Genomic DNA, 17,381 nt, shown 5'->3' with positions numbered 1-17,381 from the left:
ATAAGCTAAGGGTGTTAAGGCTCCAAGAAGGAAGCCATTATGTATGTTGAATTGTGTATGGCCCTATTGTGAGAAGACTTCATCTACATGACCTCTAATATGAGTATATGAGTTTATGCATGGGATGAATGTTGTACTTGGGTTATGACTATATCTATGTTTCATGTATTGAATGCTAGATGTGTTAACTCAATATTACCCTTGAATGCAAGATATGGGGTGTATGTATGATTATTATATTATATGCATGTCTATGAACACTTTGAGTATAATGTGTCCATTGTGATACTGTTGTTGTTATATTAATGGAATGACAATTATACACACTTCATGCATAAATAAGATTATGAGGTATTTGTGGTGTCAATTGAAAGGCTAGTTCTCATATGCACCTTTACATACTATTATGCATGAAATGTACACGACCATGATGATCCACTTGAAAGGTGGAGGTGTTAGTTATTGTGTATATTGTGGTATTGATGCAAAATCCTTCTTTCCTAACCTTACATATATATGGCTATGTACGTTATGATATGACTATGTATGATATGTTAAGATTATGTATGATATGTTATGAGTATGATAGTATTGTTGTGTTAAATGAAAGGCCATTCTCATGAACACACTACGAATACAATGTGAAAGGTTTACTCACATGTTGATGATTCTAAAGTGAAAGGACATTCTCACTTAATGAATCACTACAATATTTTAGGCTTACGGGTACACTAAATCTAGACAACGCTTGTAAAGTGTTGCCTAAAATATTTTTGACTACACTTTTAAAGCGTAGCCCAAATTTTTGACTTTTGGCTTCGATAATATTGGCAACACTTGTACAATGTACTCTTTAATGGTATAGGCTACACTTTATAAGTGTTGTTACATTATGATATAATTGGCAACAAGTATTTACATATATGGCCACACTTTTAAAGTATGCTATTTTTATAATTGTAAAAACAACACATTACAAGTGTGAACTTAAACTTTTCACTAAAATAATATATTCCCTCCAATATTTTCCAGTGCCCGCTAACATTGTTATTTGGGAATAAAATAAGTCATAAAACATAAAATTCCAAGGTCCAAATCTAAATTTTTTTGAAGAAAAAACGCTCAGCTCTCAGCTCATTGATGAAATTCCCAATTTCATGAAGAAAGAACGCTCGGCTCATCTCAGCTCATTGAAGCTCCAAATCTGAAATTTTTCACAAAGCAAAACTACAAATTTTTGTGAGGTATTCCTTCATCAATGCACAAACTACAAATTTTAGTCAAAGCAAATTGTAGAATAGTTTCAAAATTTCGTTGTTCATCGTAGACATTCAAAGCCTGATGATTTTTTGATTTTTTTTCTTCAATAACAGAACAAACGCTTCAGTGAAGAAGATGATTTCTTAAATTTTCTTTACATTGAAATAATTTTATTGGAATAGAGTTTATCAGGTAAAAAATTTATCTTTAAAAGTCAAAATTTATGGTTTCTGAGTTTATTGCTTGCGGCGTGGTTACATATTTAGCTTTAGGGTTTTGATATTCTTGTCTTTGCTGATGTGATTTTTTAAATATTTGGAAGTATAGCTCGTAGTTCTATTACCTACATCAGTTGATTCTTTGCCCTGTGAGATTCATGGCTGTAACTCCAGCGTATATACAGAGGTTGTTACTGGTCGTTAATGGAGGAAGTAAAGCTCAACCATAGAGAGTACTGCTGGATGTTTGGAATGAGTATTTTTCAGGAAGATGAGGATAAGAGTAATAAGGATGGTACTCTACGAATTGGAGAGAACAACGGGAATGTGGTCATCAGTAATACGTGTGGGGTTCATGGCTGTAAGTCGAAGGCAATGGCGCTTACGAGGTTCTGTCATATGCATATATTGTCAGATTCCATGCAGAAGTTGTACAAGGATTGCAGTTTCGCCATAAAAAGGTATTTATCTTTTCTTCATATTTCATACAGTTATGTCTTAGTATTTTGCACAATCCTAAGCTTTATGAAGAAATATAACTTTTCGTATGTTTGTGACTCTCAATTCGATATGATTATCCTGCCTTAGAATATCCAGCACTACATGTTTTACCCTTGCTATTAGGTTATCCTGATTCCTGAGTATGGTTACTATGCAAAATCTGCAGACAGTGGAAAAGGTAGTATCTTGTGTGGGTATGCACGTGTGAACTATCTTGCTTGTAGTGTAATTTGTGTCTCAAAGATGCGTCCTTTCTGAATTGTTTCTGAAGCAGAATGTATATGCTCGCGCCTAATTTGCTTTATTGTTTGGTATAAAGTTGGTTAATTTGCTAACGTATGACAAAAAAATATCATCTTTTTTCCTCAAAAGGTACTTTGCCAATTAGTTTCAAGTTCTTATTGTTCTTTTTTCTTTTTCCTATTTTATCAAGGTTCTTTAGTTTTTATAGAGTCTTTTGTGAGGATTTCCTGATACATTTTACCCTTCTGCAACGATTGCTCTTGCACCTAGCAAGCAGAACATGTGTGTGTGAGAGAGAGTATAGTTCTGGAAGGCTGTAAGCTAAAGCAGGTGTATATCATTTTAATGTTTTATGATCATTGGACATCACTTCTCCAGCAACTACGCTTTTGAATTGTACCCTGTAATTGTTAACTTTCTAACGTCATGGTATAGTTCGTGTGGGATCTAGTTCTGATTCTTACAGTTTATCTTTTCCTGCTCTTCAGAATTACGTGACTACCTTCTTGTTATTCATTGTTCCGGCCCATCTACGCTTTAACATTCCCCAAGATATAAATCATCAATATTTCCACCAAATTCAACGCCTAAATCTGGCTTTGTATTGAATCCCAAAAGGTGTTGTAAATCCCTGTGCTTTGTAGTAAGTAAAGAACAAACTTCCAACTGTGGTGATTGTTGTTTTTTGTTAATTAAGAAATCTGTTGTTTCCAGCTCCAAAACTTAGTGGATAATGGCTCTTCCTCTGTCCTCCTCCACTTAAATGCAAAACTTTGTTAACTAGCCAACATTTGAATCCGCCACATACATCGAAGAGATATTCTACTGTGTGCTACTTCTGTTGTTGAACCAAAAACCCACTAGAACCTTCTTTGTTTTGCATAGTACTACCATTTATCCAAAAAATGAACTTTCTCCCCGTGAGAAGGTACTTGACTTTCCAATTTAGAAGTCTAATTACCAGTTCATATCTATTAATCATCACAATAGTTATAACATTGTGGATGCACCTTTTTCTCAAAAATAAAAATTGTACATATGTACCTAAAACATCTTATCATATCCTCCCTCTACTTCCTTCCACTTCTTCATTCAAGCTGGATTTTAGGTTTTTCAACTCGGTTTTTCGAATTCCTCTGCACTTTGGGGGTAGAAACTGGTTTACCAGGACCTTTCTTATCTAGTTGTGACTTCCTCTCATCATTTGTCAACCCTTCGAAAGCCACCCCGTGTGTATTACTCAACTATAATCCTGTTTAATGCTTCTGTCTTGATATCTTCTTGAGAAATTGGAAGTTGAATATTGACTGGTTCAGCCTCATGAATCTGTTGTAACTGCATTTTTGTTCTGTCTCATGTGTGTCATTAACTATCATGGTATCAGATTCCTTTCCTCAACATTTCTTGGGCTGACATTTAGTTCTTTTAAAAAAGAAGGAATTTGGCGCAAGTCATTTCCTACATGGTTTGTTTATTATATGTTTTTTCAAGGCTGTTTAGACGGAATTGATGCTTTCTCTATTTGTTGATTGGTTGTATAGGGAGAAGGATGATTACGAGGTGGTAAGGAAAGTTGGGAGAGGGAAGTATAGCGAGGTGTTTGAGGGAATTCACACTACTAATAATGAAAATGCTTCATCAAAATCCTTAAGCCAATGAAGAAGAAAAAGGTTGGTTGGTTTCCTTCTTTGCTTCTTTATATGTCCGTATTCAATGATAATTAATAAGCTTCTATCTATTCTTGAAATTGATGCTTTATAGAAATTTAAGGTTTTTCATTGTGAGGTCCTGAGTTTCTATTGTTGGACGACTTCTATTGCAGTTTGAGGGATGAGAACATTTCATTTGCTTGTGCGTTATATGAGTGTAAACTAGAGTAGACTTATTTTTTGGTAAATAATGAAATATAGTACTCACTTAAGATGTTGGAATCAACTTATATGAGAAAGAAAGACATGAATGAGTTTTTAAAGTTGTGGTCTACCACTCAAACTTGGAAACCAAACAGAAGGTGCACTAGAATAATTAGAAATAAATTTTGAGGGTTCTTTATCTGCATGCAGGTAGATCTTTTAGTTGCTTCTCAAAGCTGTAGTCCTTTCCCTAAGTTAGCTTTCGTGAACTTACTGCAGACTTAACTATTTTTCCTTGTAGTTGCGTGAACTAATTAGGTAATATCCTCTTAGAGACATCCCCTTTTACTCGACATGATTTACATCATCCACCACTTACATCTAGAAGTATTATCATCACTCAGTCACATGTTTTTGCTAAGCTTTGGAAAGGCACCCTCTTTGAGTCTTTTACATCGTAATAGATGTTGAATAAAAGTAGTTAAAGGATTAATCTCTACTCGTGTTTTATTTTGGTTTACAGGTTTTAGTTTCTGTTTTGTTCCATATGTGAAGTAAGTTTGGCTTAATACAGAAAGTGTAGGAGACAACAATTTATTTTCTTCGTTATTTGGTTTCTGTGCTGGTGGGAGGTAGGAGATACCCCTGGAATTATCAAGGTGCACACAAGCTAGCCTCAGTACCGTTGTAAAAAAGAAGAAGAAATTGATCCAACTGGATAAGAGAAGCATCAAAGATCTGAACAAAAACTCGTAAAACCTCATTTTCTAAGATGAACAAAACCAGAACTAACAACAATATCAGTCGATGATATTCTAATTAGATATTAATATACCACAACACACAACTACACCTCAATCCCAAACAAGTTGGGGTTGACTATAGGAATTCCAAGACCTTATAAATCTTTCAAGAGAACTTCCTTCAATGTTATTTTAGGTCTCCACTCACCATGATTTCACACCCAGGGATTGGCTCCTCTTGAGGTTGACGACATGCCCAAACAATCTCAAGCGACCTCTCATTTTAACCTCAATGTGTGCTACTTGCACCTTCTGGAGCTTAATTTACCACATTATGTAGTAATGTTGCAGTATCCTTGATGTCATATTACTAAATGCATAAATATTTTTTGTTTTTTTTCTACCAAAGTTGTTAAACGTATAGAAGCCTTGTTGATGTTCTTCAAATTGGGAAGTCATTGTGTCTATGATCCTGAGCAGTTTCTTATAATGTTCAAGTTTTAAAAAGGGTTTGTGATTTCGTAGTTCTATGTTTCTGAGCTACGTAATGTATTATTGATATTCTTCAAGTTCAATCAGATATCTCTAGGTTTTGACTTTCTTTATCTTTCATTCTTTAGCCAAATGAGTTTTTTCATGTGTATCTCTTAACTTTTTTGTTGTGATATGTTACTGTAGTAACTCTTGATTACTTATGAGTGATGGACCATCATATATATGCAATATATATGTGCATTTGCCTTTTTGTTGGCACTTTGAATCATGCTCTTTTATTTATTACAGCATATCTTTGCACATTTATTTAGCTCTGGTACTTATCTGTTATTGTCGCTTACTGCAGATCAAGCGTGAGATTAAGATACTGCAGAATCTTTGTGGTGAACCTAATATTTTGAAGTTACTCGATATTGTCAGAGATAAGCAGTCGAAGACCCCAAGTCTTATATTTGAATATGTGAATAACACAGATTTTAAAGTGTTTTATCTAACACTTTCTGACTTTGACGTTAGATATTACATCTATGAGATTTTAAAGTGATAATATTATATTATTTTTTTCCATTCACTGGTGAATCAATACAACATTGTTTATGGAAACAAAGGGAGCACAGATCAACATGCGTAAGTTTAAATTGTACTTTTCTCTCTTCTGGAACCTCTCAACTATTTTCCTCAACTTTGTCTAGTTGTTCTTAGTGACTGTTGGTTTGATCCTGCACAACAAGATCATTATAGTTGTTGATTTGTGTGTGTAGTTGTGGCTCCAGCCGGCAGTCCTTGCTTGGTAGTGATAATAGGAGTCGCAGGGTGAATAGGGATATCATTTTTAGCCTGATTTTGTCTTAGTCGAGCAACAAACGATTGGATAATAGTGTAGGGAGCTGGTTCAGGGACTATGTCCTTATTAGCCTTTTTCTGGGGATTTGGAGTAGTTTGATCAATGTGAGTAGGCAACTGAATCATCATGTTTCTATCTTTTTGTAAATTTGGAACATATTTACCAAAGTTGTTAGAGTGTCTTTGGATTTTTCTCCTGCTGCACATGTTCTTTGGCCTGAAGTGTACTTGGAGTTGGCATTAATCTTGTGTGATTGTGACTATGTTTTGCGAGAATTAGGTGTGTCATCTTCCCCTTTTTCCACCTTGAGAATTAGAGTTCAAGCGGTATCGGAAGGCTTAAACATGATCACTGCTTGTATTCAAAGTCAGCTTTAAAGAGAATTTGACTCTGTTTTGCGAGAATTAGGTGTGTCATTTGCGAGAATACAAGCACTGATCGTGTTTAAACCTTTGTAAGAGCTGATTTTGTTTATCAGGAATCAGAAGATGAAAACATGAATGGTTCTTAGCTCTTATATATAAGTACTATATTGACTTAGAATGCATGAATGGTTCTTAGCTCAAGATATGTTATGTGTCTGAATTGATTTTATATATATGTGTGTGTGTGTGTGTGTGTGTGTTTGTTTATATACATGTGTGTGTATATATCTGAATTTTGTAGAGTACAAAATTCTGCAAGTTTTTTCACTGTTAAATTTTGATTTGTAATGTGATGGTAAAAGGATATATGTGATTTCCATGTTTTAGTCCTTAGAATATGTGATTTCCATTCGTTCATTGACCAGCAACTTGGTGTGACCTTGTAATCTTGAGAACGGATTGATAGATCAAACATCAATTTATTAGTTAAATACACTGAATCTGCAATCTGCTAGAATACACTGTGCTGCCTGAACTCAAAAAATCTGCATTTTGCAATCTGGAACTGTATGCTGCAATCTGCAGATTCGTTGTTCTCTATAATTGCTGCAATCTGCAATCTGATTTATTGATCTATAACTTCTGCAATCCAGAACTTCTTGCCTCTTCTATAACTGCTGCAATCTGATTTGTGTATGGAAATGGAGGTGATCATATTTGAAGGGTCGTTGCAAGTCAATTTGATCCCATTGAAGTGGATGATGTAGAGTTTTTGAACTATTGTAAAAGTTTGAATACATTATATTTGATTTTGTGAAATATATTCATTGCTAGAATATATTGAACTATTGTAAGAGTACTTTTTGAACTATTGTGTACACATATTTAGAATATTGCTTTATAAGTATGTGTATGTACACAAGACATACAATCTTTTGAAGTTCATTGCAAATCTATATATTTGAATTACTTATTAGCTAATTTAATGCTTGAGATTATTTATTGCAAAACAATATTGGTGTTTTTTAATTAGAAATTATGGCATATAAATATTTTATAGCCAAAATAATATTACCACACTTAAAAGTGTAGCCATAGGATTGTAAATTGTGGTATGGACATGGGCAAGGACTACACTTCAAAGTGTTGTCATACATTAGATAGAAAATGCAACACTTTAAAATCGTAGCCAATAAGGAAGCAAAGGCCACACTTGAAAGTGTAATTGTATGAGATAGAAATGTTGCTATCTGAGGTACATCAAAGTGTGACCTTTTGCCTTTTAGGCTACGCTTTTAAGCGTAACTGATAAGGTTGCCTAAACTCTAAGGTTACGCTTCTTTCGGCCACCCTTGGAAAAGTGTGGCTTAAAGTCAAAAAGTGTGGCCTTTTATCAAAGACAACACTTTTTCATAGTTTAGGCCACACTTTACGAAGGTGGTTGTAGACATAAAATGTTGTAGTGAATATATGAGCTATTATGACGATATGTTGGTTTGAGTGCCTAGTGCATTCTCTTATGACCATGAACTTAAGTAAAGACTTAATATGACCTTTAAAGGGAATTATGCTTAGCACCGAGACGATATGAAAGTGAGATGGAAGCTTTTACGTTAGAAAGTTCGGCTTCCTATTGTATGTTATCTCATGAGATGGAAACCTTCTACGTTAGAAAGTCTAGGTTTCTAGTAGCAATCTCCTTACCCCATAACTATGTGCCCATATAGGTATATAACTAGTGGATCCACCTATAAGCTATTATGTTAGTTCTACCTTAGGCAAGTAGAACACCTCTTTCGGTGTGGGGGTAAGACACCGGATTTCATGTAGCTCACATGGTCTATGTCGGTTAAGGCTAAATCTCCCTAAATGATAAGAATATGAATTATGATAAGAACATGGGCATGTTCTATGGTTCCTCAAGAGATTCTACTTAGTATGAATGGGGGTATGGGACTTCATTAGTACATTGCACAAGTAGACTTTGAGAGTAGGCATGGTATGTCTCTTTTATGATATGATGATTATGAGTTGAATGTATGTTTTGTATGAATTATGAATATGAATATGAATATGGACTATGCTTATGACTTCTTAATGAGCTTTACTTAGTGTGAGTGGGGGTATGGGACTTCACTTATACATTGCATAAGTAGAGCTATGAAGGGGTTATGGTGTGGGTTATCTTATGTTATGATGACTTATGAATTATGTATGAAAGGTAAGTATGGATGTTAAGGTTGACTTCACTTGTTATAAGGTATGAACATGAATGTCTTCTTACTTATGTATGTTGGCTATGAATAAGGTAAAGTAAGATATGTATGTTGATGGTGACCTAAGAGTGGTACTTAGTGTAGATAGGATTATGGGATCCTACCTTTGCATTGCACAAGTATAACTTAAGGTTGCTTATGTGGTAGTTCTATTAAGATGAGATGATCTTGGAATGTGACTATGTGTTTGAACTGTCTTGTGAAGATTGGGATATGTACTATGCTCGTGTGGGAGATTGTTTGTAATATGATGATATTTCTTATGCTATGATGAATTGTATGTGAGTTGCTTTATAAGATGCATTCTCTAACTATCTCAAGGATGATGTTCAAAATGGCATATAGCATGGTTTCAAATGAAATGTCCCTTTTATGCATGTTTTAATGGTTTTATTGCATGGCTTCCATACTTGTACTTTTTGTGCTAACCCCATCTTTCTACATTTTCTACAAGTGTAGGTTTTGGAGATATTAATCATAACTAGGACCATGGTAGATCAAGAAGAAGAAGATTGGTGAGTCCTCATTGTATTCGAGGGCTTGACCATATGTCCTTTATGTCTTTCTTTTATGTTTTAGAATTTTGTAAGGGCCGTGTCCCTAAGATGTATTCAAGAGTTTTATTCTAAGTAATTAGATGGTTTGAGACAGTGTATAGACTCTATCATTTTTTATAAAAGACTTCGATTGTAAAGAAAAGTTTTAAATTCCACTCTATTTTCCTATGATCTTATGACTATGATTATGCTAAGGGGTTGTATGAGACCCCTTCGGGGCCAAGTACGCCATGTTACGTCTAGGGGGTACTCCTGGGTCGTGACAATTAGTATGTATCATGCATGGTACCCGAGCTGACCAAGAAATATCATGTATCAGCCGTGATATTTGAGTCAACCAACAATCATACATCTATAAGCATAATAAATACAAATCACATTCGTACACCAAGTAAGCACATTATCGCATGTAATTAATAACAATATGACATGTCAGATTATATTTCTTTTATTTTCCCTAGCCATATGTTATATAGGTGAAACTAATGCACCAATTAATAAGCACATATTACATAAATGGTAATCAAATAATAATCACCTTCCTCGATCGAGCCTGAAATGCTCTATTGAACTTAAGCCTCTCACAAGTCAGGCATGTAAGTCATGTATCTGGGAGGAACAACAATAAAAGAAGGGCTTTCGATTTTGATCTTGCAACTATTTTCCAAACTTAGATATATATAAGAATCAGTTTTTTTAGAAGAAAGATTATATGTATGTCCAATCTCTAGTGGTCCCTTGTTATAATACCAAACTTGTTCTTGGTCTACAATTAATTAACATAACACATAATCAGACCTAAATGGCCTAAATATATCTGGATTATGAATCTCAGACTAATTTCATGATAATTCTATCCAAATTCCAAACCAAGACTTTTCCTTTATACCAACTTGAATCCTCCGCTAAAGTGATCACCATAGATTCGAAGACTTAAAAATCAAATTTCTAACTTGGGGGGGGTAATTTACTGAACTCTACCAATGATTTCGATGGAAAACGAATGAAAATTGCTCTAGGTCGCCTCTACACTTCCCCAAAACGTTCTTGGTTGATTATGAGCTATCTTGAAAAGTTTTCTGCATTTTTTACGACTTACCCCACCATAGCGGTTCAATTTTGCTATAGCGGCAGGTTGTTGCAGAATCTGTCACTATAACGAAAATTAATTTAAGCCACTTGCTATACGTCTCCCACTATAACGACTTGCACGAGACAAAACCTTAGAAATCACAACACATCTTCAAACGTTAATAGTCCAAACAAATCCTTTCACGGCAAGTCGTTAAAAATATTTGAGAAGTTCTATTGTACATAGTAAATATTTGGAAAATTTATTTTTTAAAAAATTGTTCTTTTGGACCTATATTAATAGAGAATAGAAAGAACAAATATTCAACTACAACATCTATTGAGTGGAGGTGTATATTTTGTTTATTCCTACTATCATCATTGGTAAGAAATTGCTAGCTCGTTTATTGAAACTGCAATATTTAGTTTGTACAAAGTGGGTTGGGTCAAAATTTGGGCCAATCTAATCTAATCTAAATTTGTATTGGTTAACACGGGTCAGAGACTGAGTTATATCGGGTCAAGATCCATTCCAATTTAATTTTTTATTAAACTTAATTGTTTTACTATTTCTTTTAAACTATTTTCATACCTAAATAAATTATTATTTTCTTTATTATGGATATATATAGGAACCCATATATATATATATATATATATATATATAAAACATATCAAATTAAAAAAAATAGAGTTTTTAAAAATATTTTGACAAGATTTCTCATGAGCTAATTCGAGTTATATATCAACCCAATTTTGATGGGTTGAAATGAATTGAGCTAATGAATAAGGAGATTAATAACCTGTCCAAACTTAAACGAATTAGACAAATTTAGTGGATTGAGTTTAATTTTACTACCCTATCTATGCATCTATGTATATTTAGTTCGTTTCATTGCAAAAGTTTGATGACTTTATTTAGTTATGTTATTTAGCGATAAAAGGAAATTTCTTTAATTTGCATACGTTCATTCATTTAAATTGTTGGGTTTATCTATTTGTGGAGTCCTTCCATGTTAAATAAATTAATTAAAACTAAATGTTATAACTATAAAATATCAGAGAGTTGTATATTATATATTACTCTATAAGAAGTGGGAGTTGGGTTGGACTAACACAGCATCATATAGTGGTACAAATAAGGGCCTAAAGTGTACCATGAAAACCTTTTAAATTTTAGCTTAGTCTGGCCCAATTTCATTGGCTATAGCTACTTTATATCCACGTGGAAAAAAGTTAAAGCAACTCACCCTTTTCATCAAAACATATTTTTCATTTCTCTCTCTTTCAAGCTTTAAACTGGCGACTGTATTTGCCCCTTTTCCACATCTATCTTTTCTCATCAAAATTTATGTTTATTGTACAATCCTAACCTAAAATACATACTTTTATCCTTCAATTCCTAATGGGTATTTGTTTCCGGTTGTTGGGTCTTTATTTATTAGATTTTCTGATTTTTGAATGTGCTATTGCAGAATTTACTTCTTCCATGTTCCTAAATTGGTTTGAACCACTCATGGATGCTTGAAAATTGGTGTTGCCCTTCTTTTTCTTCTCAATTTTCTCTTTTTTCTTTGGCAAGTTTACATTTTTGATAGTAACAATTTATTGGGTATTTTGTTTCCAGTTCTTTTTCCCCTTATTATAGAAAGGACAGTTTGGCTGTACCAACACAACACTAAACAATTGTACCAAAGGGCTGTTCAAATTGGATTGAATATAACATTAAACAATTGTACCAAAGGCTGATCAAAATGTAATAAGTTTTTCCCTTTTTGCCCAATTTCATTGGCTATCAAAACCTCATTACATTCTAAGAAGAAAGCTGTACTTTTATATATATATATTGTATTATATTTATTTATACATACAAATTCATTCTGCTCCCTTGAAGAAAAGTTTTTGTTGTTTTGCTATTCTTCTCTTCTCAGGTATTTTTTCTCCTTTTGTTGTTTTTCCTCTTCGCATTTTTCAACTTTTCCTGCGGATTTTGTTTGCGATCAAACGAGAAAATCAGAATGGGAGTTCTATTTTTTACTACACCTTCGGATTTTTTACTAGGTAGGAGAAAATCAGAGTTACTATTCTTTATTTACCTTCCGATTATGTTAGTGAGCAGGCAAAATTAGGTGGTATTTATTACATTTTCTAATTTTTCAGTATGTTAATGGGTAATTATGTTCTTGCATGTTCCTAATTTGGTTTGAAATATCCATATTCTGTAATTTCTATCTACTAAATCGCCATTGTTCATGCAACCACAAAAAAGAAAGAACTTTGACTCAATAATGATGTTATATTAACGATTTGTAAAACTTATCTTGCAGATACTACTGCTAGGTTAGACATTTGGTAGAAACATGGAGCGAAGATTGAACATCGGCCGAATAGCAATAGACAACAAGATTGGATTTGCAAAGTTCAAATTGTGGACATGAGTCGCCTGCGAGAAAGTCCTTATAAGAAATTTAGATTTCAAAATATGATTTTGGAAGATGAAGAGGTAAGTTTAAAATATTCACTACTATGTATTTGACTTATAAATTGTAGGTCATTAGCTGATGAATATTGTTCTTTTATTTTTACCCATGTTGATAGCCTAATCGTGTGCTGGTTTGTTATTTGAGTGCATTTTTTCTCAATTTTTCTACTGAAATTAGTGCAATTTTGTTTTATGTCTTTCAAACAAAGGATCGATAAGTGCTTAGGTTTCAATTCACATTTATTTTTTGCACACATCTGATGCACACATAGTGTTTGAACTTTGAAGAAGTGACTGTTTAGAAAGTTAGTCTTTACTTTCATTGTTGAGCAGTATAATCTCAATTTTCTATTAACTTTTACTTTCAGGAGCACCACATTAGGGCAGTTATGTATGATGATGAAATTAAACAATATGCGGACAAGCTTAGACTATTGGATACCTATCTCATCTCTACCACAAGAGTTAAAGTTTCTTCAACTTTGTACGGTAAGCCAATACATAAATTTTATTGGGTTCTTGACAAAGAAACGGTAATTCAACATGCCAAACCATCTGATGAGCTTGAGAAACCACTTCTGCCACCAACCAAGCTGAATGTTACAACCTTTCACCGCATTGCTCATATGACTGTTGATTCTATGGCTGAAATTGGTATATTGTTCCTACTAGATATTACCATGCTGAAATATACATGTTTACTGATACACAGACTTATAACATTTCCTTATGTATTATAAACAAATATATTGACAATCGTTCTTCGTTGTGGTCCTCTAAAATTTGCAGGTCGCGGTAATAATAGGTGTCGAGAAATTACCATTGGTGACAATCAGTAAGTATAACATTTAAATATTGTGTTGTCAATTTTGGAAATGGGATTCTATATTTTCTTTGTTTCTTGTGGTTTTTTTTCTTAATTGACAAAAGATATGAAAATACTAGATGGTGGGGTTTGTTTTGTGCTTGAATTTCGGACTTTCTTCTCTTTTTGAGTTTTGTTTTATTGTTCTTTTAGTTATTCTGAAACCTGAATGGAAGTAAATAGCCACAATTAGGGAAAGCCTTGTGCCTTTTTCGAGTTTCTGTAGTAAATAATGATAAATATATTACTGAAAGTTTGATTTTATAACTAGATTGCCCGTTTGTTTTGTGCTTCAAGTTTTGATTTTTCTTCTGTGTTTGAATTTTATTTTCTTGCTCTTTTAGTTATTCTGAAACCTGAATCAAAGTAAATAACCACAATTTGAGAAAGTTTTGTACCTTTTTGGAGTTTTTGTAGATAAATGGTGATAAATATATTTCTGAAAATAGTTTGTATTTGACTTTAGTTGTTTGCTTTGATAAAAATTGCATCTCTAAGGATTTCAAACAATTAGATCCAAAAGAGGAAAAGAAATAAAGGGATTTCAACTGTTAGTTATTGTTTTTGTCCTTTTTTCTTTTCTGAATATAAATTGATAAGCTGTTAGATTTAAATTTCAAGTTCATATGTTTCTTTTTAGAGTACTACGATGAACTTTATTGATTGGATCATCATAACACATACACACTGTGGTGGTTTAAGTAATATTCTTTTAGAGTTATTGCTTGGTCATTGTCAATGAGAGGATTTTGGAGAAATAGAAGGAAATGAAATTGAGGCTCGAATGGAAAAAGATGCAGATCTTATTGTAATCCTTGAGAGGAGTATAGGAATGTCTACTTATCAAGGTACGAACGCATTAAACTTTTTATCAATGTAATTTGGAAAATAACATAACATTATACAAGCTATTTATTACACAATGTTGTCATTGTAGATTAAGTTCAATTCAACAATATAACATGAGTCTGAAACAAGGATGAACATTCGCTCTAATATCACGTGAAAATATGATTCTGGGCCTAACCCATAATATGAGTCTGAAAAAAGGATGAACTTTGGCTCTAATATCACATGAAAATATGACTCTGGGGCCTAACCCAACCTTAAACGCTAGCTCACAATGGGAATTATCCAAAGAGACTATCACTCCATTTCCCGACCAATGTGAAGCTCTAACCTGTTCTAACGAATACAAATGATCAAGAAACCGGCAACATAGATTTCATAAACTCATCATTGCTAAGGACAAAGCAAACAAATGATTGGAATTTCAGAATGGTAGCTTACAGTAAGAGAAAAGTTCCATTACGTGTTCGTTTCTCATAAATCCATTCGAGAGCCAATTTTTGCTGTAATAGGACTTGTTCAACTTCACCTGCATTAATGAAACATCAAGATTCAGAAAGAAGCTCCAATGAATCTCAGAAGGACTACAAGCTTCTGAAAATTGTCAATCGGACTTACTTTTATCCGTTCTCTCTAAATGGCTTGAAATTACTCTGTGCATGAGCTCCTCTTTCGTCATTACTGACATTACATCATTATTCTCTAGCTTTAATTTGTATTTAAAGAACCTACCGAATACATTATTTTGTGTAACAATAGCGTAAAAGGAAACAAAATGATGCCTTTAAGTCCCACGTCAGCAAAAACCTCAACCAACTCATCTGCCGCTTTCATGGTTGTGACAGCTGTAAGGCAACAAGTTATCCCTATGGCAGAAATTTCATCACCAGCTTCTCTAAGACATACTTTGAGCTGATCATTTGAGAGTATGCTTATTAATTTTTGGTGTATAGATTAATTTTACTTAACAAGGGTTTGCTGCTTGAATTAGGATTTTTGAATTTACTTATGAAAGACGTATGAGTTTTAACTTCAAGTTCTATTGATTTTGACTTAATGATATATTCATATTTTTAATTATATTTTCGATTATCATATTCTACTTGTGAGTTTCATTTTTTTGGGAGGTATTTGAGTGACCCATAATTTTGTGCATGACTTGGGTTGTCTAGCTTTGGCTAAACCAAAGAAACAACTTAAATTTATTCAAGAGTAATTTGAGACATTTTGTGTATGTGATTACTAATGTATACAATTTGAATGTATTATATATGTGATTTTTATTTTTCCAACAGATGAAACTCTTCTATGTTGAGGAAAGGAATGTCAATATCAAATGAGCTGCAAGAGTTTTGTGTGCGTGAATGCTCATACTGCAAACAAAAGAAGTGCACAAAGGATAAAAAGGATTTTGAATACCCAAAATGTAATCGGAAGACAACGTTAGTGCCTCAATACTATCTTTTTGTCTTGTAAATTATACTTCGTGAAAAATATAGCATATATTATACACAAATATTAAACTTTCCATGGTTTCAGGCGCATCTTTGAAATTGATCTTATTGATGGCACTGCTTCGGCCACAACATCCATTTCTGGTGTATTGGGAGAAAACTTATTCTCCGTGACAGCAGAAAACATATTTGACATAACTTGCATTAAGGTGACCTTTTATTTACATATATCATTAATACTTTGCATGTTTTTTCTGCTAGCTACTTCTACACGTCTATTGTTGCAACACCATCTGTCTTGATCAGAAATAGTTTAGCATATATGCTTATTTCTACAAATTCTCTAAATGATCTTTTCAGAAGCAATTGTTGCATGTTAACCATGTCCATAAGATGTTGTCGAATAAACTATTTCAAATTCAGCTAAGGAAGTCATCTTTGGGCAGCTCAAATACCACACATACAACTTTGTCAGTTCTTTCCTACGTTCAAAAGTAACAGACTCTTACGCCCAGCACTACTGAGAGGGATTCCAAAAAGATCAAGCCTTTAGGAATCAGTGAGGTGAGAAGCAGGAAACAACTACTGCATCTGGTTTCTCAAATGAGAAGCTGAAATTTGAACCATCCACATTAACAAAAAAGGTGTAAAAGGTCAGTCTACACTACCAAATTAAAAAAAGGTTGCATAACGACAATTCCTGACCTTTATTTTAGACTATCCTGTTTTTAAAATATCTATATAATATTCTTAATATCACGTTATAATTATATTGACCTCAAACTACATATAAAGACAACCAAATAGATTCATATTGATTGTTATGACATCTGGTATAGGAACTCAACAAGTAACTTTAGTAAACTTATTTGTCAGTCCAACCATTTGAATTTTGTAGTAAATGCTATTGTTTCCTTGCTTTAGAGTGTTTAGAGGTTGAAAAAGAGAGATTGGCAAGAAAATTTCATTTTTACAAATTGTTTTGGTGTTTAAAATTCTAAAAAGATTTAGTCTTGGTTGGAAATTTATGTTTTTGTTGTTATCTTTTTGTCTGTTAGAACAAATTTCATCCTTTAAATTGTTCAAGAAGAGTGTTTGGAGGTTGGAAAAGAGATTAGCAATATTTAGATCCTTTGAAACTTGCTACTGAATAAAGTCTTATTCATCTCTAAGGCAACTGAACCTTACTGGTTCAAGAACAATAGTTAGTGAACTCAATAACGATGACGTAACTGAAATAAGAGAAAAAAAGTGCGAGAATAAGACTTCGTACAGCAAAATTCCTTTTTTCTTTTCAGAAGTTAC

At 33.3% G+C, this 17,381-nt stretch overlaps 1 pseudogene; it reads left to right on the top strand.

Moving 5' to 3' along the window:
* The first annotated feature begins 1,682 nt into the window (after positions 1-1,682).
* LOC125836397 (uncharacterized) lies at positions 1,683-16,726 on the top strand (annotated as a pseudogene).
* Positions 16,727-17,381: the final 655 nt, after the last annotated feature.

The sequence above is a fragment of the Solanum verrucosum genome, unplaced genomic scaffold, assembly GCF_900185275.1.
Source record: "Solanum verrucosum unplaced genomic scaffold, falcon-dt-bn FXZP01000278.1, whole genome shotgun sequence".
Taxonomy (NCBI): Eukaryota; Viridiplantae; Streptophyta; class Magnoliopsida; order Solanales; family Solanaceae; genus Solanum; species Solanum verrucosum.
This window is presented reverse-complemented; position numbering and strand designations above follow the sequence as displayed.